Source organism: Triticum urartu, chromosome 2A (assembly GCF_056163025.1).
Source record: "Triticum urartu cultivar PI428250 chromosome 2A, HENAU_Tu73, whole genome shotgun sequence".
NCBI classification, from domain to species: Eukaryota; Viridiplantae; Streptophyta; class Magnoliopsida; order Poales; family Poaceae; genus Triticum; species Triticum urartu.
The window spans coordinates 119,436,216-119,447,421 of NC_141874.1; positions in this window are offsets into that span (position 1 = coordinate 119,436,216).

The following is an 11,206-nucleotide window of genomic DNA, read 5'->3' on the forward strand; positions in this document are numbered from 1 at the left end:
TTACCCCCTTTCTTAAGCTTCCAAGCACATTCGTCATGAGATGATCCTTGGTGGAGAGCTTGGAAGCAACCTTGGCGGCACGACGCTCTAATTCCTCCTCGGGGGTGAGACGAGGAGTGGTCACTTGATCATCTTGAGCGTCGTCTTGGGCTTGTTCTTGTTCTTGAACTTGCTCGGAGGAGAGAACTTGACCTTGGGCATCACTTGATGTGTCAACACTGTCTTGAGCGTGATCTTGCCCTTGGTCATGTTCTTGAGGATGAGGGCCTTCATGTTGTTCTTCGGAAGCGTGTGGGCCTTGGGTTGGTGATGGCTCCACTTGAGTGGAGCTTTTTCCTTCTCCTTCGACCACAAGGGGTTCCTCGGTGGGTAGGATAAAGCCAACACCCATTCTTCTTATGGCTTGGGGAGGAATTTCATCACCTACATCACAAGTTCCACTTTGCTCCACTTGGGAGCCGTTATTCTCATCAAACTCCACGTTACATGTCTCCTCAATAAGTCCCGTGGATTTATTGAGGACACGGTAAGCATGAGAGTTTGTAGCATAACCAACAAATATGCCCTCATAAGCTCTAGCCTCAAATTTAGACAACCGAACACCTTTCTTGAGAATGAAACACTTACACCCGAATACCCGGAAGTACTTGAGATTGGGCTTGTTACTGGTGAGTATCTCATACGGAGTCTTGTTAAAGCCCTTGCAGAGGTAGAGCCGATTGGATGCATGACACGCGGTGTTGATGGCTTCGGCCCAAAAGTTGTACGAAGACTTGAACTCCGCCATCATGGTCCTTGCCGCATCCATCAACGTCCGGTTCTTACTCTCCGCAACACCGTTTTGTTGAGGGGTGTAGGGTGCGGAATATTGATGCTTGATTCCCTCATCACTAAGAAATTCATCCAAGGTGTAGTTCTTGAACTCGGTGCCGTTGTCACTTCTTATTGTCAAGATCTTTGCATTGTGTTGACATTGTGCTTCATTTGCAAAGTCAATGACGGTTTGTTGGGTCTCGCTCTTCCTCTTGAAGAAATACACCCATGTGTACCTTGAGTAGTCATCCACAATCACCAAGCAATACTTCCTACCTCCAAGACTATCGAAGGAAGGAGGCCCAAAGAGATCCATGTGGAGGAGTTCCAAAGTCCTCTTCGAATAAATGACAGTCGTGGGAGGGTGAGCCTTCTCATGTAGCTTTCCTTCGATACAGGCACTGCAAGCACGATCTTTAGCAAAACTAACATTCATTAGTCCACGGACATGGTGTCAGGGGTTTGGTGCGACATATGCCAATGGATGGCTTATCATGGTGGGGGCGAGTAGAACATCGCCGGTGCCTGGAAACGGGATGAGGCGAAGACATGCACGTCGGCAAATCTTACCCAGCTTCGGGGCTCTCCAGGGAGATAATACCCCTACTACTGCTCCTTCTATCTGTATGGCCAAGTGTTTACACGGTTGCTCCTTGATCTGTTTCTGGTGGTAGAAGAGGGCAAGGCTAGCTCTCTCCTTCTATCTGTATGGTCTAGAACTACTGGGATCCAACCCCTTTGCATGGGTACCCTGGGGGGTTTATATAGGCCTACCCCCCAGGGGTACAATGGTAATTCGACTGGGCGCGGGCCCAGCCGTCAGTGCCTCCGACCTCTGACTTCTCTGCCGACTGCTGGGGCCCGCCGACTGGTCTGGTACGGAGCCGACAGGCCGCGTCCGCCGCGGGCGGGTCTTGCCGGCCGCTGATTACTGTAGTCGTGGTTCTGATGACGCAGGCTTGGTCATGGGGTCGTGGCAACAGCCCCGCCGCCTGGCGGGCGATCACTGTGGCCACTCCCCATCTCATCTTGATTAATGGCGCATGGGCCCCGGGGGAGGGCTTGGCTGACTCCCCCGGGCCGACTCCCGATGGGTCCGACTGGCGGTTCTCCCGCTGTCTCCCGAGGTCTCGCTGACTGGTGGGCCCCGCTGCCTCCAGGCTGTACAGACAAGCCGTCGTGGGCGCAGGACTTGGTACTGTGGTGCTGATGTCAGGGCCGTCCGGGCAACAGTGCCACGCCGCACGGAGATCTTCCCGGGTACGGCTTGCTGTGGCCATGCCTGCCCTTGGTAAGGGGCGGGAGTGGGCTTCACTGTAGCCACGCCTCTGCCCCGTCCCCTTCGATGAGGTCATGGGTTTGCTGGAGTCGCCGGCCGACTCCCCAAAGCCGGCTTCTCTGGAAGTCGTCCCTGGAACTCGGCCGTGAGCGGGCAGTCGGCCGCCCTGCCGTCGACTCCTCAAGAGACGGCTCTTCGCCCTGGGGTCTTGAGGGGCGCAGCCTGCCCCGATGTCTTGAAAGGTTATGGGACTCGGGTTGGCCTACCCGTGGCCCATTACTCCGACAGTAGTCCCCGAAGCTGGTGAGGCGCCATGGACGATCGGCCGAGAAGCCTCAGCAGTTTCTCTTTCCGGGTGCTCAACACATGGTCTTGATTGACTTCTGCCGGGCCGTCTAGAAGGAGTCGGACTTGCTCAACTCGGACTTCACTCAATTTCGACTTGCTCGGTATCTCGAACGTCGCGGCGGGATTTTAAGTGGCGTGCTAGCTAAGCCTCCAGGCCGCCGCCCGTTCTTGGCCTGTCATGCGAGGGCACGTGGCTAGGCCGTCCTGCCAGCCCACGCGTGCGACGGGACAGGCCCACAGGCGGGGCCCGCCACTACCGCGCCTCGGCGCCCGAGCGGATCTGCTGCGGCTCCGGTGGACGATTGGGATTCCTGTGGAGTTACTGCGCGCAGTAACTTTACTTGGATCGTGGGGGTCGTGGGGTTGTGGGCGCAGTAAATCCCCACGTCTACCCCATCGGCTTCGCAGCCCACAGGGCTATAAGTAGGGGGAAGAGGGGGCACGCGCGCCCCTCCTTCCCACTACTCCTCGCTCTCTTCCTCCTTGTCGCTCCTCGCACTCCTCCTTCCTCTTCTCTTCTTCACTCCTCCGCATGCCCAAGCTCCGGCGAACGCTGCGGCGACAGCTCGCGATGAGTTCTTCCTCCGCTGCCGCGCCTCCCCCAGTGCGTTCCGGCACCTGGGACAGTTCCGAGGTTCATGAAGACCACATTGAGTTCCTTCGCCGGACCCGTCGGCTTCCCGGCGAGGATCGCATGTAGGTGCGTCTTGCGCCGGAGGGGGAGATTTCCCCCGCCCCGCAGGAGGGCGAGCGGGTCATCTTCCGCTCGCACTGCCTGCGCGGGCTGGGGCTGCCAGCGAGCAGCTTTTTCCGGTCTTTCTTTGAGTTCTACGGCCTCCAGCCGCACCACCTGACCCCCAACACAGTGGTGCTGCTGTCCGCCTTCGTGGCCTTGTGCGAAGGCTTCCTCGGAGTCCTCCCCACCCTCGAGCTCTGGGGGGAGTTCTTCTTCTCCAAGCTCGGCACTCAGGCCGCGGGCGTGCCGGCTCAATGCGGCGCCTTCATCGCCGTGCGAAGGTTAGGAGCCGACAACCCCTTCCCCTCCTTCTCGCTAATAAAGTCGGTGAAGATGTGGTAGAGATCCTACTTCTACGTCAGGAATGTCGCCACGAGGGGCAACTGGGTCAATCTGCCGGCTTTCGATGCCGGCCCGCCGGCTGGGAGGCTGCCCAACTGGTCGTACTGGGCCAGGTCGCTGACGCCTGCGGGAACCGGCGCCATAACGCGACTCCGAGTGCTGACGCAGTCGGAGGGTCTGACTGGTCCAGACCTGCTGGCCGCCTTCGTCTCGCGCCGAGTTCTCCCACTCCAAGGCCGCCCTCACATGATATGCCAGATGAGCGAGCACCGCGACCCGAGTCGGATGTGCACCAAGGACATGCCTCATGAAGAGGTGGCCTTCATGGTGAACTACCTCTCGGACAGCAGGCTCCTAGAGGACTGGCGATTCGGCAAGGAGCCGTACTCCCGCGCCAACCCCCCGCCCGTGGTGAGTCGCCTTTCTTTTCTTTCTTTAGATTGTCTTCTTCTTGCCGAGTTTTGTTTTGACCAGTCGGCTTTGGTTAGAATCCCCTTCTTCACCCACCAGCCGGCACCTCGGGGCCGGCCCGTGAGTTCGTCGCCGACCGGGCGGAGAGCGACGTCGACGACCCCGATCTGGGGGCAGCGGCTCTAGAAGACGACGCCGAGGGAGGAGGAGGGACAGCAGGCGACTTCAGGCCTTCGGCTACCTTCGTCGACTGGCCTGAAGACAGCGCCGAGGGAGAACTCGCCCCTCGCCATCGGCCAGGAGCCAGCCAGCCTGGCGCGGGCTCTTCTGCCGTGCCGGGCGCTCCAGGCGGCGGGAAGAAGCGCAGGGCCGCGCCGACTTTGTTCGGCAGTCGGTCGAAGAAGCCCAAGGGCTTGGCTGCGGCAACCCGGCGGGACGAGGCAGCCGCGAAGGCCAACCGCTTCCGTAAGGAAGTGAAGAAGCCGCCGTTGGTCTCCGTGTAAGTATTCTGTCTTCAAAATTTATTCTTTCTTTGTGATTTGTCTGAGTCTCTGCTTGCCCCTCTTTCTTCAGGGCTCCCCTCTCTCTTGAGCGGGTCGCCGCCGCCTCCGTCATGGGGTCAGCGGAGACGTTCGCCACCGCTCGGCGGATTGACCCCACTGCTGACCTCCGGGAGGCGACGGAGCGGAATGCGCAGGAGAGGCGCAACGAAGAAGAGGCCCTCCGCCTGGAGAAGGCGGAGGCCGATAGGGCGGAGGCCTCCGCTAAGAAAAAACTAGCGGAGGCCGAAGCTGCCGCCGCGGTGAAGCAGCAGGCTGAGGAAGCCGCACGCCGCCAGTCGGCCTTGCTTATCACCCCGCTGAACTCTGCGCCGCCGCCTCCGGAGTTCACTGGGCCAACTGGAGAAGCCGACGGAGAGAACCTCGTCGAGGAGAGGGAAGGCGGCGACCCCTCTACTCCGGACGCGCATGTTCCGTCGCCGCCTCCGCCGTCGTCTGAAGGCGCGCAAGGTGAGCAGCCAGCGGACCCTCCGGTGCCGCCGACCGAAGACGAGGCCGTGGCGAGGCTACTCCTCCAAGTCGGCTCGCGGGCGCACCGTCGTCTGGAGAAGGCGACTTCGGCACCCCGCCCCCTGGAAGCCGGCATCGCTAGCTCGGCGGCCCCAGACGCCGAAGCAACGAGCGCCGCACCTATTGGGTGGGTGCAAGGAGGCGGCACAGGGCCGCTGAACCGGGCGCTCCTGGACGTCCAGGCGAAGCTCCGTGCTGAGGGCGACGCTCTCCAGAGTTGCACAAAGGCGTTCCTAGCGTCGTGGGCAGCCGTCCGGGTATGTTTTTTTTCCTTTGGTCTTTGTTTTCTTGCTCCTCTCTGTGGGGGCGCGCCAGCGCACCCACTGGGTGTAGTCCCCGAGTTTCGGGCCGGCTGCTGAGCAGGCGGCCCAGAACTCCAATTGATGAACTTCTGGGTACTAACTTTGTCTGAAATGCTTGTCGCGGGATTACCACAACCTCCGCGTCACTGCCTTCAACCGTAACGTTGAAGAGCTGGGCAAGCGGACTGCCGACTTGGCGGAGAGCCGGAGTAAGTCCCCCTTTTTTTCTCTGCGGGGGTGCGCTAGCGCACCTGCAGGCTATAGTCCCCGAGATTCGGGCCGACTGCTGAGCAGTCGGGCCGGATCTCCCCGGCGACCTACTTTATTGACAACTGTTATCTTTCTTCCTTTCCTTCAGGAGCCAACGCTGCTCTTCAACAACAGCTGAGCGAAGCCAACTCCGCCATGCACGCCAAAGGGGAGGAGTGCAGCAAACTCGCCACAGAGCGCGATCTGCTGGCCACTCAGTTGGCAGAGCAGAAGGAGCTGCTTGTGAAGTCGTAGAGGGAGGCGGAGGAGACGGAAACCGCCCTCTTGGCCGAGTTTGCGAGCGAGCGCTCCTCCTGGTCTGACAAGGAGGCATTGTTGTCCTCCGGCTTCCACGAGATTGAAGACATCGTTGATGGTGAGCCTCTTTATTTTCTTTCTTCGAGCTGCCGACTTAGATCGTGCCAACTCCTGGTTTTTGACTTGCTTCTTCATTTCTTCGTGTTTGTGCAGACTTCTTCCCTGGGCAGTCGCAAGCCGCCATCCAAGCCATCGAGGCTGACTGTGAAGGTCGGAGGGCGGAGGGCGCAGAGATCGCCGCCGATGCCCCCCGAACTCTTGACGAGCACGTCCTGAGCATCGAGGCTCGCCTCCGGCCGGCTCACCAGATGCTGCGCCGGCTCTAGCACGTTGGTTCCCAGGCGATTGCCGCCCTTTGGCCGGATATGCAGGCTTCGCGCACCCCCAGCCTGACGGCCAGCTGGCTGGAGGTCGTGGCTGGTCGTCTTGAGGCCTGGAAGGGCTCTTTGGCCCGGGCTGGAGCGCGCCGAGCCTTGGAGTTCGTCAAGGCGTGGTACCCGGGGCTGGATCTAGACCAGTTGGCCACGCTTCGGTCGGAGGCCCAGCCGGAGCTGGCGGCTGTGGAAGACGCCCTCGTCAAACGTGCTGCAGCGATCGCCGAGTACACCGACACCAGCATCTTCGTCCCCGAGCGGTCTGAAGACGGCGAGGAGGTACCGCCAGAGTGGTTTGGGATGAACCCAGACTACGGAGGATGGAGGCGAGGCGGAGGCACCAGAAGACGGAGCAGACGGCCAGCCTCAGCCCGACCGCGCCTCCAGCAATGAGCCGCATGCGACCGAGTCGACTGCCGCCGTAGGTGATCAAGCCGAGACTAGCCAGCCAGCTGCCCCGACGCTTGACGTTGGCGCCTCCTCCGACCCTCCGAACCCGTCTGCGGCCTCCTAAGCTGCCGTTGTATCTTTTATTTTATCTGCTTCAGTAGTCTTTGAAGAACTTGTTAATTCACACAATTCCACCCGCGGGGTGTATTTTGAACCTCTACTCGATAATTCGGCCAAAGGCCTATGTTATGTAAATATATATATCTATCTTTTCTTGCTCATTGTTCTTTTGGCTTTTTTCCTTTGCCGCTTTCTCTTAGTTGCCTGCCTTGCCAATCGGACAGCCGCTCTGCGGACTGTTGCTGGATCAAGTGCTAGGCTACTTTGGGAAAGCAAGTACTTAGCCGATTTCAAGATTGTTTGAGCAAGTTGGATAGAAGACGACAATCCGACTATCCAAGAGTCGGTTTGCGAGAAAGGCTGGAAGCCGTCTTGAGCTATGTTTTATGCTTTGAGCCCTTAACCCTTTTTCATGCGAACACCCATTCTACCTTACCTCTGCCCACCGTACAGTCGCTCTGTGAGCTGCGGCTTATGACAGGAGACGGTTTAGGTGTTTACACACTACTTGTCCGGCTGCAGGAAGCATTTCATAGTGCAAGGCGGCAAGTCCCCGGTTCGACTTGTCGAGCCCGGTGCCAAGCGGCATGACAAAGAGTAAAATACTTGTAGGCATAATTTTTATCATACAGACAAAAGAGGGCAGTCCCCGAGCTCGTCTCGAGGGGCCCGAAGTCTTGGTACTTTAATACAAAAGGTAGCGTGGTACATACTGCATCAACTGTAAAATCTTCAAAGGAGATTTGCATTCCATGGCCGCTCTGTCTCCTTGCCGGAGTCGTCCCTCTTGCGTGCTCGGGGCTTTTGAGCGTCGATCAGGTAGTAGGAATCGTTGCCCAGTACTTTGCTAATGATGAAAGGGCCTTCCCAAGGCGCCGACAGCTTGTGCTGGCCGGCTGTTCGCTGGATCAGCCGGAGCACAAGGTCGCCTTCTTGGAAAGATCTTGGCCTGACCTTCCTGTTGTGGTATCGGCGCAGGCTCTGCTGGTAGATGCTGGACCGGCTGAGTGCCAATAGCCGGCCCTCCTCCAGCAGATCGACGCCGTCTTGTCGTGCTTCTTCTACTTCCTCCTCGGTGTACATGGTGACTCGTGGGGAGTCAAACTCTATGTCCGTTGGGATGAAGGCTTCGGCACCGTAGACGAGGAAGAAGGGCGTGAAGCCGGTTGACTTGTTTGGAGTCGTGCCCAGACTCCAGAGGACGGCTGGCAGCTCGTCGAGCCAGCAGCCAGCCGAGCGCTCCAGAGGCTCGATCAACTGAGGCTTGATGCCGGACAAGATGAGGCCGTTTGCTCGCTCCACTTGGACGTTTGACTGCGGATGGGCGATGGACGCTAGGTCCAGTCGGATGCCCTGTGTTGCGCAGAAACGAGCCAAGGCGCCTTTGGCAAAATTTGTGCCGTTGTCGGTGATGATGCTGTGTGGTATGCCGTACCAAATTGTGATATCGGTGATGAAGGTCACAGCAGTCGGACCGTTCAGTTTCTTAATTGGCTTCGCTTCCACCCACTTGGTGAACTTGTCCACTGCGATAAGTAGGTGAGTTAAACCACCCCGTGCTGTCTTGAATGGTCCCACCATGTCTAGACCCCAAACTGCGAAAGGCTAAGCAATGGGGATGGTCTTGAGCGCAGAAGCCGGCTGGTGCGGCTTGGACCTGAACTTCTAGCACCCTTTGCATTTTTGGACCAACTCCTTGGCCTCTTCCAAGGCAGTTGGCCAGAAGAAACCGTGCCGAAAGGCTTTGGCGACGAGTGCTCTTGAAGCCGCATGGTGGCCGCATTCGCCTTGATGGATGTCTTTGAGAATCGCCTGGCCTTGCTCTGGCTCTACGCAGCGCTGGTAGACACCAGTGACGCTGCGCCTGACCAGCTCTCTGTTGATTATGGTATAGGCTGCCGCCCAGCGTTGTATTTGCCGAGCTGAGGTCTCATCAGTTGGTAGCTCTTTGTTCACTAGGAATTTGAGGATGGGTTGGTCCCATGAGGGTGCTGCTATTTCTTTGACTACCAGAACTGTGACTTGGACAAGGCCGACTAGGCTGGGAGGCGGCGGGTTGGAGTCAACAGCCGCTTGCTGGGTTGATGAAGTCCCCAGGCCGACTGGCGCGGTCCTTGGGCCGAGTTCTGGAATCTTCGCGTCCGCCACCGCAGTCCCCGGGCCGGGCTTGACTGTGGTGGCTTTGGAGTCATCCGCCAAAGTCCCCGTTCCGTCTGCCGGATCTCTGGAGTCGGATCCGCCGTCTTCGGGAGGAGCCGGCACAAAAATGGAGTCTGATTCTGGTGAAGGCTTGACAGACGGCATGAGGAGGCGTTGAAGGGCGACGCCAGATGGTATTGCTTGGCGGGTAGAGCCGATTCGTGCCAAGGCGTCTTCTTGGTCGTTGTCGTTTCATGGCCAATCTCCACACTTTGTTGCACTCGAAGTTGTTGAGTTCTTCATGCATGGCATTGAGCCAATCCGGATCTTCTAGCGCTTCATAGACCTTGTGGGGTTCCACACAAGAGACAAACGCGTGATGCTCACAATAATTTGCTAATTGTCTACGAGTGCTTACCCCCTTTCTTAAGCTTCCAAGCACATTCGTCATGAGATGATCCTTGGTGGAGAGCTTGGAAGCAACCTTGGCGGCACGACGCTCTAATTCCTCCTCGGGGGTGAGACGAGGAGTGGTCACTTGATCATCTTGAGCGTCGTCTTGGGCTTGTTCTTGTTCTTGAACTTGCTCGGAGGAGAGAACTTGACCTTGGGCATCACTTGATGTGTCAACACCGTCTTGAGCATGATCTTGCCCTTGATCATGTTCTTGAGGATGAGGGCCTTCATGTTGTTCTACGGAAGCGTGTGGGACTTGGGTTGGTGATGGCTCCACTTGAGTGGAGCTTTGTCCTTCTCCTTCGGCCACAAGGGGTTCCTCAGTGGGTAGGATAAAGCCAACACCCGATCTTCTTATGGCTTGGGGAGGAATTTCATCACCTACATCACAAGTGCCACTTTGCTCCACTTGGGAGCCGTTATTCTCATCAAACTCCACGTTAAACATCTCCTCAATAAGTCCTGTGGATTTATTGAGGACACGGTAAGCATGAGAGTTTGTATCATAACCAACAAGTATGCCCTCATAAGCTCTAGCCTCAAATGTAGACAACCGAACACCTTTCTTGAGAATCAAACACTTACACCTGAATACCCGGAAGTACTTGAGATTGGGCTTGTTACCGGTGAGTATCTCATATGGAGTCTTGTTCAAGCCCTTGCGGAGGTAGAGCCGATTGGATGCATGACACGCGGTGTTGATGGCTTCGGCCCAAAAGTTGTACGGAGACTTGAACTCCGCCATCATGGTCCTTGCCGCATCCATCAACGTCCGGTTCTTCCTCTCCGCAACACCGTTTTGTTGAGGGGTGTAGGGTGCGGAATATTGATGCTTGATTCCCTCATCACTAAGAAATTCATCCAAGGTGTATTTCTTGAACTCGGTGCCGTTGTCACTTCTTATTGTCAAGATCTTTGCATTGTGTTGACGTTGTGCTTCATTTGCAAAGTCAATGACGGTTTATTGGGTCTCGCTCTTCCTCTTGAAGAAATACACCCACGTGTACCTTGAGTAGTCATCCACAATAACCAAGCAATACTTCCTACCTCCAAGACTATCGAAGGAAGGAGGCCCAAAGAGATCCATGTGGAGGAGTTCCAAAGTCCTCTTCGAATAAATGACAGTCGCGGGCGGGTCTTGCCGGCCGCTGATTACTGTAGCCGTGCTTTTGATGACGCAGGCTTGGTCATGGGGTCGTGGCAACAGCCCCGCCGCCTGGCGGGCAATCACTGTGGCCACTCCCCATCTCATCTTGATTAATGGTGCGTGGGCCCCGGGGGAGGGCTCGGCCGACTCCCCCGGGCCGACTCCCAACGGGTCCGACTGGCGGTTCTCCCGCCGTCTCCCGAGGTCTCGCTGACTGGTGGCCCCGCTGCCTCCAGGCCGTACAGACAAGCCGTCGTGGGCGCAGGACTTGGTACTGTGGTGCTAATGTCAGGGCCGGCCGGGCAACAGTGCCATGCCGCACGGAGATCTTCCCGGGTACGGCTTGCTGTGGCCATGCCTGCCCTTGGTAAGGGGCGGGAGTGGGCTTCACTGTAGCCACGCCTCTGCCCCGTCCCCTTTGATGAGGTCATGGGTTTGCTGGAGTCGCCGGCCGACTCCCCAAAGCCAGCTTCTCTGGAAGTCGTCCCTGGAACTCGGCCGTGAGCGGGCAGTCGGCCGCCCTGCCGTCGACTCCTCAGGAGACGGCTCTTCGCCCTGGGGTCTTGAGGGGCGCAGCCTGCCCCGATGTCTTGAAAGGTTATGGGACTCAGGTTGGCCTACCCGTGGCCCATTACTCCGACACATGGTCCCCCTTGAGGAGAGTTTGCAAAGATCTCATATTGACATGGGCTAAACGGCGATGCCAAAGCCA